The following is a 15,242-nucleotide window of genomic DNA, read 5'->3' on the forward strand; positions in this document are numbered from 1 at the left end:
ATCCTCAGAATAAGCACAACCCTATACTGGGGGCTTCTGTGGTCTTTGCAGGGCTGAGGAAAGAGGGAAGAACTGTGGCAAATGTGCCATGACCTAGCTCTGCCACCACCTTCTGTCAGCTGCTCGATAAATCCCAGCCTTCTGCAGGGCTCTCTACCTGTAACCTGTCCTCTTCCTCCAATACACCTCTGTTTTGAACCAATGTTTTATTATTATTAATTATTATTATTGTTTTATTTGCAAATAAGTGCAACGAGAAAAAGAAGGAGAGAGATTTTTCTAACCTCTGGTTTACTCCTCAAATGGCTGCAACAGCTAGGTCTCAGCCAGGCGTTCTGTACTCTTACATGGGTGGCAGGGACTCGAGAACGTGGGTCATCCTCTGCTACCTTCCCATCACATTAGCTGGGAGCCGAACTGGAAGAGGAGCAGCCAGGATTCAAACCAGCCCTCCAGTATGGGATGCCCATTTCCCAAGCAGTAGTTTAATCTGCTATGCCGTTGCTACTCCTTGTAACAACTTTCAAAGCCTTGGCATTTTGAATTTTAGTTAGTGCAGTGGGTTCCCCCCCACACACCTCACCCAGCTCCCTGAGTTCAGTCTGTGCCTGCCCCTGCAGTAAGCAGGACTCCCCAGGCTACAAACTTCTGACACAGGACAGGTCTCAGCCCTGCTGATCCATTCTGTGTCCTCCCACTCTGCTCCTGTCCTGTTCCTCTGTGGTGCTGTCAGCACTGATCATCAGAGAGTTTTCCCGGGATGACAGAGAAGGGAGCAGATGGCCGAGCATGGCCTTCCTTCTTTGTGTCCTGTGTCGGCCCCACCTAGTCTGTCTGTGGGAGGAACAAGGCCCCTGCCCTGGGTGCAGGTAAGTGGTTGAGAGATGAAACACTGATTTCAGCACCGATACTGGACACACATGCAAGTAATACTGAAGCCAATGCTGCCAACAAGGAAGTGTGGGGGAGGGGCAGGAGCACCCGGGAGAGCTAGGTACTGGGGAGACTACCAGGGAATGCTAGGTATCCCTGTCACCAGTAGCAGCTCAGGCTCCTCTAATGCCATGCTTCTCCAGATCACCTCTGGCCCCTGCAGAAGTGTGATGGGCCTGGTGGGTTTCGTCCAGCTTTGTGGGCTTGCTCCTGCTGCATTCCAGCAGCCTCTGCTCTTCCCAACAAAGCAGAGCCTGAACTTCACTCCCCTGTGGAGTGAGCATGTGTGTTTGTGTGTCTGTCTGTCTGTGTAAGCATATATGTATGTCCTAGCTGTGTGGGTTCTGCTCCAGCTGGGCCTGGCTGCTCCACACATGAGCATACAAGTCCTTTCACTGTCACCAGTGGCATGAGTCTGGCATCAGAGTTGCTGTGGGAAACCATGAGGGAAATGGCACAAAGCCAATAGAATAAGGAAGCCGGTATAAAGCCAAAATATAAATATAAGTAAAATGAGGACTGTAAATGGTGAGTTGAAGCAGTATAGATAAAAAAAAAGGGATATCTGGTTACAGTTATTCTTGAATCAAGCATAAAACCAAGAGTGTAACTTGGTAAATGTATACATATACCCAAAAGAAAATGTAACACATAAAATAAAAATTAAAAAACAGAATGGTGGGCTAGTATGGGAAAACAGGTTCCTAGCAACAGAACCAGTTTTATTCAGTTTGTGGCAGCCAAAACCAGCCAGTGAACAGTTGTCTAGCATTTATCTTTTTTTAAAGAAGTACCCCAGGCAAATCCATTCTTAATAACTGAGTTCCCTTTGTACTAAAAAGGCTTAAATTTACTATTCCCTCATCAATATATCATAAGTGGAGGTGTTCTCTACCTTTTTAAGATTAAAATATCAGATGGAAACTTTTTTCTGTATTAAGGTACGTGATGGCAAAAGTTGTTGATGAAAGAGAAATGAGAAGGAAATTGAAAAACTGGGAGTCCATAAGGGAAATGGCATAAAGCTGAAAGGGTAAGGAGCCAGCACAAAGCCAAAACTATAAGTAAAATGAGGACTCTCAATAGTGAGTTGAAGCACTGAAGAATTTTTTTAAAAAAGAAACCCGATATCTGATTACATTTATACATAAATAACCATATAACAAAGATTGTCACTTGGGAAATTTATACATACATCCAAAGCAAAATGTAACACACAGAATAAATAACACAACTAAAATGGTGGACTAGTATGGGAAAAGAGGTTTTTAGCCACAGAACCGGTTTCATCCAGTTTGTTGTAGCCAAAACCTGGCAATGAACTGTCCTCTCGTATTTGTTTTTCTTAAAGAAGTACCTGAGGCAAACCCATTTTCAATAACCCTCTGTACTAAAAAAAGGCTTACATTTACTATGGCCACATGCAAATATCAGAAGTGGAGCTGTTCTCTGCCTTTTTGAGGTTAAAAGGTCAGACGTGGGGAACTTTTTCTATATTAAGGTACACTATGGTAAATGTGTTGTTGCTGATGAAAGAGAAATAAGAAGTAAATTGAAAAAATGGGAATCCATAAGGGAAATGGCACAAGGCTGAAAGGATAAGGAAGCCACATGAATCCAAAAATACAAGTAAAATGAGGACTCTGAATGGTGAGTTGAAACAGTCCAGAAATTTTAAAAAAAGGACCAGATACCAATTACATGAATTCCTAAATAAAGCATAAAGCCAAAAATGGAACTTGATAAATTTATAAAACTATCCACAATAAAATATAACCTCCAGACACACAAAATCCAGAATGGTGGATTTTATGGGAAAATTGGTTCCTAATAGCAGAGGTGGTTTTATCCAGTTTGTGCCAGGCAAAACCAGCTAATGAATAGTCCTCTAGGAATCCTGGTTTGCTTGTTTGTTTGTTTGTTTGCTTTGACAGGCAGAGTGGACAGTGAGAGAGAGACAGAGTGAAAGGTCTTCCTTTTCCGTTGGTTCACCACCCAATGGCCGTTGCGGCCAGTATGCCGCGCTGATCCGAAGCCAGGAGCCAGGTGCTTCTCCTGGTCTCCCATGGGGTGCAGGGGCCTAGGCACTTGGGGCATCCTCCACTGCCTTCCTGGGCCACAGCAGAGAGCTGGACTGGAAGAGGAGCAACTGGGACTAGAACCCGTTGCCCATATAGGATGCTGGTGCTGCAGGTGTGGCGGTCCCTGGACAGCTTTTTTTCTATATTAAGTTTTACTATGGCAGATATGTTGTTGTTGATGAAAAAAAAAACTAAGTAAATTTTAAAAAACCAGAATCCATGAGCAGAATGGCATACAGCCAAAAGAATAAGGGAGCCGTTGTGATGCCAAAAATATAAATAAAATGTGGACTGTAAGTGGTGACTTGAAGCAGTCCTGAATTTTTTTTTTAAAAAAGAGTGAATATCCAGTTACATAAATTCCTCCATTGAGCATAAAACCAAGAATGTCACTTGATAAATTTACCCAATATATAATGTATATTATATTTTATATATGTATATAAATAGATATTCTGTATAATAATATATGAAATATAACATACTAAATAAATTAAAAAGAATAAAACATAATTTTTGTATGGGAACATCAGTACCTAGCAGCAGGTTTTATAAATTTTGTGCCGTTCAAAACCAGCCAATAAACAGTGCTGTAGCATTCCTGGTTTTTAAAAGAAGTACCTGAGGCAAACCCGTTGTCAATAACTGTGAATTCCCTCTACTTAAAAATCTTCAAATTTATTTTTACACATATATTTATCAGAGGTATTATCTGTATTAAGGTATGCTTATTCCTTCTGAACTGAAAAGACTTAGTTTACTTTTCCCAAAAATATATATGAGAAGGGTCGCTGTTCTCTTTCTGGGGACTAAGTGTCATTTGTAGTCAGGATTTTTCTGCATTAAGGTATACAATGGCAAATACATTATATTGATGAAAGAAAACTAAATATGGAAATCTAAAACAACAGAATTTAATTAGGAGAAGCCATACAGTTGAAAGAATAAGGCAGCCAGTGTGAAGCCAAAAATATAAATAAAATGAGGACTCTGAAATGTGAGTTGAAGCAGTCCAGAAATTTTAAATAAAGAGCTGATATCCAATCACATGAATTGTTAAATCAAGCAAAAACCAAGAATGTAACTTGGTAAATTTATAAGAATATCTAAAACAAAATTGAACACAGAAAACAGAAAAAGCAGTGTGAACTAGTATTAGAAAATGGTTCACAGCAACAGAAGTGGATCTATGCAGTTTCTGCCAGCCAAAAACAGCCAATGAACAGTCCTCTAGATTTTCTGATTTTTTTAAAAGTAGTACCTGAGGCAAACCCATTTACAACCCCTAAATACCTCTGTGCTAAAAAGGCTTAAATTTTACTTTTTGCATATATATGTGTGTGTATATATATATATATATATATATATATATAATGGATATTATATATATGAAGTGTAAGTGCTCTTTGTCTTTTGGGGAATTAATATCAGATATGGGCAGCTTTTTTCTGTATTAAGGTATGCTATGGCAAATGTGTTGTTGTGAAAGAAACAAATAAGAAGTGGTTTTATCCAGTTTGTGCAATCCAAAACCAGCCAACGAACAGTCCTCTAGAATTCCAGTTTTTTAAAAAGAAATGCGTGAGGTAAACCCATTTTCAGTAACTGTGAATTAACTTCTGTGATAAAAAAAGTCTTAAATTTACTTTTCGCACATACTTATATCAGAAGTGGAGGTATTCTTTGGCTATTTGAGAAAGTTTCAGATGTGGAAAACTTTTTTCTGTATTAAGGTACACCATATCAAATATACTGTTGTTGATGAAGGAGATATAAGAAGTAAATTTAAAAAATGAGAATCCATGAGGGAAAGGACACAAACCTGAAAGAATAAGGGAGCAATTGTGAAATCAAAAATATAAATAAAATGAGGACTCTAAATGGTTACTGAAAGCAGTCCAGAAATTATTTTTTAAAAATAGAGCTGATAAATTACATGAATTCCTAAATCAAGCAAAAAATTAAGAATGTTACTCAGTAAATTTATAAAAATATCCAAAACAAAATCTAACACACAAAATAAAAAGAAAACAGATGCGGACTAGTATGGGAAGATCACTTCCTGGCAACAGTACTGGTTTTATCCAGCTTGTGCTGGCAAAGACTAGCCAATGAACAGTCCTCTATCATTCTAGTTCATTTAAAAGAATTATTTGAGGCAAACCCATTTTCAATAACTGTGAATTTCTTCTGAACAAAAAAGGCCTAAACTTACTTTTCCCAAATATGCATATCAGAAGTGGAGATGTTCTCTGTTTTGGGAATAAATGTCCGATGTGGTCAACGTTTTTCCGCATTAAGGTAGACTGTGGCAGTTTTGTTTTGTTAATGAAAGGAAACTAAATAAATAAATTTATAAAACTGTATTCCACAACAGAAATGTCATACAGCCAAAAAATAAGGAAGCCTGCATGAATACAAAATATAAATAAAATGAGTACTCTAAATGGTGACTAGTCCCAATCAGTGAATTTTTAGTAAAAAAGACTGGGTATTCAATTACATGTATTATTTCATCGAGCATAAATCCAAAAATGTAACTCAGAAAATTTATAAAAATATAGAAAATATAATGTAACACACACACACATGCAGACACAGTCACACACAAAAGAATTGTATACTCATATGGGAGAATCGGTTCCTAGCAATAGAACTGGTATTATTCAGTTTGTGATAGCAAAAGCCAGGCAATGAACAGTCCTCTAGCATTCCAGATTTCTTTTAAAAGAATTAACTGAGGAAAACCCGTTTTTAATAACTTTGAATTCCTTCTGAACTAAGAAGGCTTATATTTACTTTTCGCAAATGTATACATTAGAAGAAGAGGTATTCTCTGTCTTTTTTGGGAATAAAAATTGTAGGCTAGAATGGGAAAATCTGTTCCTGGCAGCAGAAGTGGTTTTATCCAATTTGTACCAGAAAAACACCACCCCATGTACAGTCCTCTAGCGCCCCTTTTCTTTTAAAGGAAGTACCTAAGGGACACCCATTTTTAATACTGAAAATTTCTTCTGAATTAAAATGATTTAAATCTACTTTTTCCATATATATTTACACACATACATCAGACATGTAGGTATTCTATGCCATATTGAGAATAAAATCTCAGATGTGGGTGGCTCTTTTTTATATTAATGTATACTACAGTAACTGTGAATTCCTTCTAAACTAGGAAGGCTTGAGTTTTGTTTTCCCCCCCAAAAAATATATATATATATATAAAATATTTCACAATGTATCATAAGATATAGTATATCATACAAGTACATTGAATCATAAGCATGATATAATTATTCCAATGGATGCAAAAAATCATTCAGTGAAATTCAACACCCATTCCTGTTTCATAAAAAAAGATAGTTCAATATAATAAAGGTAATATATGACAACTCTCAGTCACTGTCCTATTGAACGAGGGAAAATCAAATGCATTTCCTCTAAGATCTGGAACCACACTAGGATATATATTTATTGTTGCTGCTCTTCTTCAATATAGTATTGGAAATTTTAGCCAGAGCCATTTGGAAAGAGAAAGAGTACAAGTAGAAAGGAGAAGCTCAAACTATTCCTTCTCAGATGATATGATTCTATATGATGAAAAACCTAAAGACTCCTCAAAAACACATTAGAACTGACAAATTCTGTAAAGTCACAGGATACAATCAACACACAAAACAAGTTACATTTTTATACACCAATAATTAACTCCCTGTGGAAAGAATGAAAAAAGCAATCCCATTCAGGAGAACTACCAAAAAATGCCTGGGAGCAAATTAAACCTGGTAAGTGAACGACCTCTGCAATGCACATTACAAAAAACTGAAGAAAGAAATTGAAAAAGACACAGAAAATGCAAAGACTGCTCATATTCATGGATTGTAAAAAGTAATTTAAAGCTTTCCATATTACCCAAAGTAATTTACAGGGTCAGTGCTTCCTCATGAAAATATTTATGACATTTTTCACAATTGTGTTAAAAACAATACTAAAATTCATGTCTAAGCACAATAGATTCAGCAAAGGCAGAACAAACTTGAACAAAAAGAACAAAGCTGGAGGAATCACAAGACAAGATTTCAAGGTGTACTCCAGGACTATTGTAAACAAAACAGCATAGTGCTAGCATAAAAAGAGACACAAAGATGAATAGGATAGAACGGGAGATTCCAGAAACTAATCCATGTATCTACTAATAATTGATCTTTTGACAAAAGTGCTGAAAGTACGTGTACTCTTTCTTCAATAAATGGTGCTGGGGAAACTGAATCCCCTTATACAGAAGATTAAGATTGACCCCTACTTTTTATCCCATACAAAAATCAACTTTTATGATGTGATAAATGTGACCCCCATGGAGTTTATTCAGGCAGCACCTCCAAGGATTCTATCCTCCCCAGGGAGAAAGGAATGCTGATCTACTACAGACTGCTTTCCTGAAATGAATTACCAAATATTTCTATTGTAAATGTATTGTTTAATTTGGAAGCTCATGGAGTTTGAATCCTATTTACTCAGTGTTTCCTGGCTTCCTTCAATTGCAAGCCACTCTATACTTCTCCCACTGTAAAAGCATATCTTTGCTACTTCCTTCCCCAAATATATATTTACTTTTGAACCATATTTTAAGCTTTTATTCCAAGAATTTTGTTACATTAAAATTATATGGCAGAGCCATCCTTTTGGTGCAGCGATTTATACCAAGGCCAGCATCCGATGTCATAGCACTGATTTGAGTTCCAGATGCTCTGCTTCTGACCCACCTCCCTGTACATGTGCCTGGGAAATCAGCAAAAGATGACACAAGTGCTTTGGCCCCTGCGACCAATGTGGGCGACCTGGTTGGACTTCCTTGCTCCCGGCGACAGTCTGTCCCAGTTCATGCTGTTGGAGCCATTTCAGGAGTGAACCGGGGCTGGTGCTGTGGTACAGCAGGTTAAAGCCCTGGCCTGAAACACTAGCATCCCATATGGATTCCGGTTCTAGTCCTGTCTGGTCCACTTCTGATCCAGCTCTCTGCTATTACCTGGGAGAGCAGCAGCAGATGTCCCAAGTCCTTGGGCCTTTGCACCCGCATGGGAGACCCAGAAGAAGTTCCTGGCCCCTAGCTTTGGATCAGCATAGCGCCAGCCATTGCAGCCAACTGGGGAGTGAACCAGCAGATGGAAGACCTCTATCTCTCTCTGTAACTCTGCCTTTCAAATTAATAAAAGAAATCTAAAAAAAAAAAGAGTGCACCAAAGGATGTTCTCTTCATCGCGGGAATCTTTTTATATTTTTTTATTTAGTAAATATAAATTTCCAAAGTACAGTTAATGGCTTACAATGGCTTCCCCCCCCCCAATAATTTCCCTCCCACTCGCACCCCTCCCATCTCCCGCTCCCTCTCCCATTCCATTCACATCAAGATTCATTTTCAATTCTCTTTATATACAGAAGATTGATTTAGTAGATATTAAGTAAAGATTTCATCAGTTTGCACCCACACATAAACACAAAGTGTAAAATACTGTTTGAGTACTAGTTATAGCATTACTTCATATTGGACAACACACTAAGGACAGATCCCACATGAGAAGTAAGTACACAATGACTCCTGTTGTTGACTTACCAATTTGACACTCTTGTTTGTGGCATCAGTAATCTCCCTAGGCTCTAGTCATGAGTTGCCAAGGCTATGGAAGCCTTTTGAGTTCACTGACTTCGATCTTATTCAGACCGGGTCATAGTTAAAGTGGAAGTTCTCTCCTCCCTTCAGAGAAAGGTACCTCCTTCTTTGATGGCCCCGTTCTTCCCACTGGGATCTCACTCACAGAGATCTTTCATTTAGGTCTTCTTTTTTTTTTTTTCAGGGTGTCTTGGCTTTCCATGCCTGAAATACTCTCATGGGCTCTTCAGCCATATCCGCATGCCTTAAGGGCTGATTCTGAGGCCAGAGTGCTATTTAGGACACCTGCTTTCTACTAGTCTGCTGTGTATCCCGCTTCGCATGATGGATCATTCTCCACAAAATAAAGAGAAAATACTAAAATAGATAAAGTATTACATTGTACATCAACAGTCAGGACAAGAGCTGATCAAGTCACTGTTTCTCATAGTGTCCACTTCACTACAACAGGTTTCCCCTTTGGTGCTCAGTTAGTTGTCGCCGATCAGGGAGAACATATGATATTTGTCTCTTTGGGACTGGCTTAATTCACTCAGCACAAATTATTGACAAATGATGTTATCTTTGTTTAAGAAAGAACTCTATAACCACTGGAATCACCTCCTTGAAAATTAGTCCTTTTCATAGGAATGAAGTTTATGTCAGCAAAGGTTGTAAATCATAAATCGATTAACCATTTATTCAGCATGGGATTCCTGATTGGTGAGGAATTGATCTAGAAAAATTCAAAGGTGATTTCCCACTGCAGGATTCATTGGGCTCAGATGTCCATTCAGCGTTCTTGCAGTATCTGGGGCCAATGAAGATACGATGCTATTTGTAGAATTTCACATGATAAAGGCACAGAGTGATGACGATGAGTATCAACTCACATTCTTCCTATTTCCAAGAAGCTGAAACACAAAAGACCAAATGGACGGGTTTTGCTGAACACATATTTTATGCTGCTAACTATGTGTGTATAGGATACTTCGTGCTTGCTCACACATAAAACTTGTTTGGATGGATAAGACTGTTCAAGGGCTCACAAATATGTTGATTCTCATGTTTCTTCATTTCAGAAAAAGGAATTTCATGTTTAAAAGTAAAAGCATCAGGACATTGTTCTTCTGTAAACAGATATCCATTTTGTAGCTGATTAGGCACATTGCTTAATGAAATCACTTCTAAATCTCATGAGGCAATAGAAACTTTTGAAGCCAATCTGTCAAACAGCTCTTAATCCTACAAACCAGAAATGAAATTCTACACAAAATGCATCAAAGTAAATTATCCATAGGAGGTGTATCTAAGGGAAAATGTAATTTTAAATTATCATGAAAATATCAGTCTATAAATCACAGAGATTTGATTTTACAAAACAAGAACCACTACATTTTCCATTGCAGTAGTCATTAGTCTATCTGAAGTTGTGTGATGAATAAAATTGGATATGCCAAGAAACTTACCCATGGCTTCCAACTAAAAGTGAGAAATTGATGTGAGTTGGGTGAAACTTCACAAAGAAGTAAAGAACATCTGTAAGTTAGTGTTGAAACTTTTCTCTAAGAAAATGCATGGAAGCGTTTTTGATTGATTTTATCCTCTGGTTGGCACAGCTGCCTCTTAGGATGTCCTGAAATCTGGCCGATATAGAAGAGAAAAGTCCATTACACACACTGCTACCTGCCCCTATCTGGAGTAGGGGCTCTCCCTATTCCTGTCTCTGATTTTCCCTGGAGGGATGTTCACAGAAAGAGACCCAAGCTGATGACTCACTCACCACAGGAGCCATGACCACAAATTTAAGAAGCAATAGAATGACTTCTAGAAACCACTTCATGCAGTATAGTTGCCACAAACTCAGATTAATTAGAGTTTTAAGAACTCCAACATTTCTCCACCTATGAATCCTTTGATAGATTAATTGCTATTTAGGGAGGGTGGAGCCCAATCAGTATTTCTATCCTCCTCAGTGTTTACATTTTATGTTATACCTGACCTGAACATTTATCCTATATATATTTTTTAAAAATCAATTCACAAAGAAAGATTAGGTAGCAAGAAGTTACAGGAACAGATTAAGAATTCAGAAAAGTGGATCAGCTGTCCCAAAGGGACTTGTTAAGTTCTATTTGTAGGATTTAACTAGAGTAAAAACAAGGAAGGAATATTCTGATCAGAAAACAATCTCTGTTCTTTAATTTCTAGTGATTTTGTGCCCAAGGGGGCAAAGTGTTCTCAAGATCCCCTAAGGCCTATGACTACAACTATTTTTGATTCCTTCTGAAAATACCTGACACTTTTTTTTGTTGTTGTTGTTGTTTTAAATTTCAGAGACTACAACTGATCTCATCTGATGGTGATTTTGTGTATTGATTTTTCTTTGTTCTTTTATTTAAAATCATTTTCATATATAAAGGAAGCAGAGTATAATTTCCTAAATTTATCTTAATTTGTGTAACAGCCAGCTGAGAAGTAATAATTGGATTATTTTTTGCCCTTAGAGAGGTCACTGACAGACCATCTGCAATAGGCTTTTGCTTCTCACACCGGTTGAGGAGACCTTGTTGAAGTCCAGACTGTACTCTCAAGTACTGGAGTGATGCTACTCCTTCATACTGATGTCCAAGGGCACGGTGACTTCACAGGAACCATCACTGTTACCTGATGTTCCAACATTAAACATACAAACTCATTGGCTAAACTTTCTTCCGTGTCTCATTTTAACGTATTTAAAGTTCCCATGCGTCTCTTATGCTATTTTACCAGAATTTCTATTTTGTTTGATATTTAAAATGCTACATTTGGTTTATTAAATTATTATTGAAATATTTGTATTTATGTCCACTTTTGAGACTTATACAATGAATTATATTTCTTCTTTCCATTTATGCTTTTGGTATCAGTATTATACAACAAACCAGACTGCTGTCCCTTTTGTTCTCAAAAGGTTTACATAATATGAAAATGAGCAGTTCTTTGAACACTGAGAATGTGTCTTCTAAAAATACATGGTTTTATGTCTTATAGTTATAGGAGAACTATGGTCACCAATGTGGTATTTTTTAATGTTTATTATTTGGATTTTCTATTTTTACAGAAGGAAGTTCAATATGTGCTAGTATTGGCGTTTAACCTAGAAGTTAAGATACCGCTGGGGACCCCCACATCCCATATAAGAGTGCCTGAGTCAAGTGCTGGATCCATTCTCAGTTTCAGTTTCCTAATAATGTGCACTCTGGGTGGCAGCAGATCATAACTAGGTTAGTTATGTCCTTGCCACCTATGTGGGAGAACCACAGACTTCTCAGCTCCTGGATTCAGTTAGTTGTTGCAAACATTTTGTGGAATGAACCAGCAGAAGGCAGCGTACTTGTGCTCGCTTGCTCGCGCTCGCTCGCTCCCTCCCTCCCTCCCCCCTCCCTCCCTGCCTCCCTCTTTGTCTTTACAATAAGTTAAATCAAAAATAGTAAGTTTATATTTTAAGATAAACTTTGTTTATGGTATTCTGTTATTACTTTTAAAGTCCTATGTTTTGGCTACATAACTTTTTGTTACTAGCTTTGTATTTACAGGCCTTTCTCCTATTTTAATGTGATGAATCACCTATTTCACTGCCATCACTGTTCAAAAAATGTTCTTTTATCTGAAAGAGGGCTAAGAGAGAGTGGAGAGAGATACATAGACCCACACACGTAGATACACATCTTTCATGCACTGGGTCACTCCCCAAATACCTGAGCAAAGTTAGTCATGCAAAAGCCAGCAGCTAGGAAGTCCGTTTAGGTCTCCCACATTGGTGGCAGGAGCCCAAGTACTTGGGCAATTATCTGCTGCCTCATAGGAAATTTTGGCAGGAAACTCGATAGGAAGCAGAGAACATTTTTCTAGGTCCCATTGTGAAAGTTGGGTTTGCTGATCTTTTCATTTTAATGCCTTTTTAAAATAAATGAGCATTAAAACTACACTCTTGTGTGTACATATTGATAATTGTTACATCTTCTTGATGGACTATCACCTTTATTTCATATAGTGCCTCTTCATACCAATTAATGCTTTTTGCCTTCTATAAACATAAATGTGACTACTTGCTTTATATTTATATTGGTGCATCAACTTTTCAGTATTTGCATGAGGAGGCAGGTGTTTACGGTAGTGACTGAGCTGTTCAAATGTCAGTGTTCCATATTGGACTACATGGGTTTGACATCCAGCTCCCGACTCCAGCTACTTGCTAAAGGAGACTCTAGGAGGCAGCAGTGATGAATCAAGTAATTGTCTTCTGTGAGAAACTTGGATTGAGTTTCTGGCTCCTGGCTTTGGCTCAGCTCAGTCCTGTCTATTGCAATTTGAAATGTGAACAAGCAGATGGCAGCTCTCTTTTCTGTCTGTCTCAGAAAGACCTGAAATACTTTCTGAAGGTTTTATGTATTTTACTACCAATTTGAGAATAAACTTCAGCAGAATGAAGTGCATTCTAGTGGACATTTGTCAGTGTGTCTGGATCCTTCTACAACTCAAATAAGAACCAGTGATATTTATAGTCTTACAAATATCCTATTCTTGAATAAACTATTATGTGACTAATTTATAAAATACATGCCAATTCACTTCAATAATATCGATATTTTAAATAGATTTCACTCTAGATAATAATTTTTAAATAAGGTAAAATTATGTTTAATAGTAGAGTCATTCTAAAAATATGACTTTAATGTGACTAGCTTTCTTTTAACTCTCTTTTGGATCTGATGCAAACAAGCAAGATTTTATGACTATTACATGTGGTGCTTTAAAAATGCTGAGACTTTTACTTGATTTTAATTAGTTAATGGTTTTATAGTAGGTAATGTTACCATAAAGATTGTATTTATTTTTTACTTTAAAATAAAGATTATTTATTTGAGAGGCAAAAGGAAAGAAAGAGGGAAAGACAGAGAATGCAGTCTTCCATCTGCTGTTTCACTCCGCATAGGCCCGCAATAGCCAGAGAAGGGCCGATCCAAAGCCAAGAGCGAGGAGCTTCTTCCGGGTCTCCCTCATGGGTTCAGTGGGCTATCTCCCACTGTTTCTCAGGCCATTAGCAGGGCGCTGGATCAGAAGTGCAGCAGCTGGGACTCAGGTGCACAGCAGCTGGCATCTCAGGTGGATGCTTACCCTGCTATGCTGCAGGGTCGGCCACCGGATTACATTTCTAACACAAAGTGATTAGCATGCCGTTAGTGGAGCATGGTTCAGCATCATTTTCAGTGGGTTCTTCTGGAAATATTTAGCAGAACAAATGCTTCTGGTAAATTTAGCAACTATAATCTTAAATTTCAATGACAGAAATTCAAAATATAAAAATCATGAAAATGAGAAAACATTATAAAATTGACTAAATATATATATATATATTTGAAGCAACAGTCTATTAACCAACAGTTCGATGTAGAGCAAAATTTTTGAAAATAAGCTTTTTTTTTTTTGACAGGCAGAGTGGACAGTGAGAGAGAGAGAGAGAAAGGTCTTCCTTTGCCGTTGGTTCACCCTCCAATGGCCGCCGCACTGCGGCTGGCGCACCGCGCTGATCTGATGGCAGGAGCCAGGAGCCAGGTGCTTTTCCTGGTCTCCCATGGGGTGCAGGGCCCAAGCACCTGGGCCATCCTCCACTGCACTCCTTGGCCACAGCAGAGGGCTGGCCTGGAAGAGGGGCAACCAGGACAGAATCTGGCGCCCCGACCGGGACTAGAACCCGGTGTGCCGGCGCCGCAAGGCGGAGGATTAGCCTAGTGAGCCGCGGCGCCGGCGAAAATAAGCTTTTAAACAAATAAAGCATTCACTTAACTATCTACTGATTAAAGACACCATAGCTAAAATGCTGTTGAGTGGGTTTCCCCTTGTGTGCTTCTGCCCCCTCTTCAATCTTTTTCTGCTTCTTTTTCCTCTTCTTTGTCCTCTTCCCTCTTCTTTTGGTTTCTCCTCATTTTTAAAACCAGTTTATTGTATGTCTCCAGTCTCTGAATATAGTTTGTTTTTTCATCACCATCATCATAGGTGATCTGTGTTTTCCTTCACTCCTTCGAAAATTCCCACTTATCTGGTTCCCATTGACTTTATCTGCTGTGGGCTCTGTAGGCTTCAGTGATAATTTTCTTGCTTATCAAACAGCTTCATCAAGTTCAGTATATTCACTTTTAGGATCATGAGTTTCCTTCTGTTTCATTTCCTTTGAAGGTTTATGGTGGCATGAATTGGGTGTTCACTCATTTGCTTTCAGGATTATCAAAGTCAGTATCTTCGGGGCCATTGCCATGGCTCATTTGGTTAATCCTCCACCTGCAGCGCTGGCATCCCATATGGACACCGGGTTCTAGTCCTGGTTGCTCCTCTTCCAGTCTAGCTCTCTGCTGTGGGCAGTGGAGGATGGCCCAAGTGCTTGGGCCCCTGCACCCACATGGGAGACCAGGGAGAAGCTCCTGGATCCTGGCTTTGGTTCGGCATACTCCAGCCGTAGCGGCCATTCGGGGAATGAACCAAAGGAAGGAAGACCTTTGTCTCTCTCTTTCACTGTCTATGATTCTACCTGTCAAATAATA

General features: G+C 38.6%; 1 protein-coding gene across 2 annotated transcripts in view; it reads left to right on the plus strand.

Annotated features, from left to right (window-relative positions):
- Positions 1 to 15,242, plus strand: part of LOC103345879 (protein sidekick-1) — a 694,014-nt gene that overhangs the window by 569,985 nt on the left and 108,787 nt on the right. The window lies entirely within an intron of this gene.

This window comes from Oryctolagus cuniculus, chromosome 12 (genome assembly GCF_964237555.1).
Source record: "Oryctolagus cuniculus chromosome 12, mOryCun1.1, whole genome shotgun sequence".
Lineage (NCBI taxonomy): Eukaryota > Metazoa > Chordata > Mammalia > Lagomorpha > Leporidae > Oryctolagus > Oryctolagus cuniculus.